Source organism: Ailuropoda melanoleuca, unplaced genomic scaffold, assembly GCF_002007445.2.
Source record: "Ailuropoda melanoleuca isolate Jingjing unplaced genomic scaffold, ASM200744v2 unplaced-scaffold75602, whole genome shotgun sequence".
Lineage (NCBI taxonomy): Eukaryota > Metazoa > Chordata > Mammalia > Carnivora > Ursidae > Ailuropoda > Ailuropoda melanoleuca.
Genome location: NW_023251173.1, coordinates 1 through 800, shown reverse-complemented (window position 1 = coordinate 800; position 800 = coordinate 1). Strand labels below are relative to the sequence as shown.

The window sequence follows — 800 nt, the reverse complement described above, 5'->3', positions numbered from 1 at the left end:
GGCACCCGCAGAGGGCCAGGGTTCCGCGTTGCGGTGCGCGTGTGGCGTGTGGCGTGTGGCGTGTGGCGTGTAGCGAGCGGGTCGGGCCGCCACGCATGGCCTGTGGTGGGGTGGGGGCACGTGGGGCTTGAATGGAGCCAGGTTGGGCAAGGTTGGGGGGGCGGGCCGCTGGCGGCAGAGGGAGAGAACGGGAGGCCACAGGGGAAGGAAAGAAAAAGGAAAGGAGAAAAGCCTACAGCACCCGGTATCCCAGGCGGTCTCTCATCCAAGTACTAACCAGGCCCGACCCTGCTTAGCTTCCGAGATCAGACGAGATCGGGCGCGTTCAGGGTGGTATGGCCGNGGTATGGCCGTAGACGCCTGTGGCTGCCGCTCGCTGCCCCAAGAGCCTGCTCGGCCCCTCCCAGCCCCAGCCCCAGCCCCTGCCGATCCATCGTCAGCCCTCCTCCGCCTGGCCTGTGCCTGCTGCCTGCCTGCCTGCCTGCCTGCCAGCACGCCCAGGGGACAAGACGCCTCTGGCACCCCGGAGTCGCGGAAGTCCGCGCGCTCTACCATCCAGGGACTCTCCAGCCGCGCCGCCCCTTGGCTCCCGGGATGGCAACGGGGTGGGTTGTGGCGCCGGGTGCCGAGGACCGCGGTGTTTTCAGAGCACCCCCCCAACCGCCCCGTCCCCCCACGGGCCTTTCCTCCTCTCCTGGCCGCCGGGCTCAAAGCCCTCCCGGAGCCCCTGGCGCCACCACAGACCATCATCACCAGCCCAAGCCCGTGGCCCTACCTCTACCACCCTTCCCCTCCCCACC

The 800-nt window shown here is 69.7% G+C and overlaps 1 pseudogene; it reads right to left on the bottom strand.

The window, feature by feature from the left end:
• Positions 1–229: 229 nt before the first annotated feature.
• On the bottom strand, positions 230–347 carry LOC117800720 (annotated as a pseudogene).
• Between the last annotated feature and the right edge of the window lie 453 nt (positions 348–800).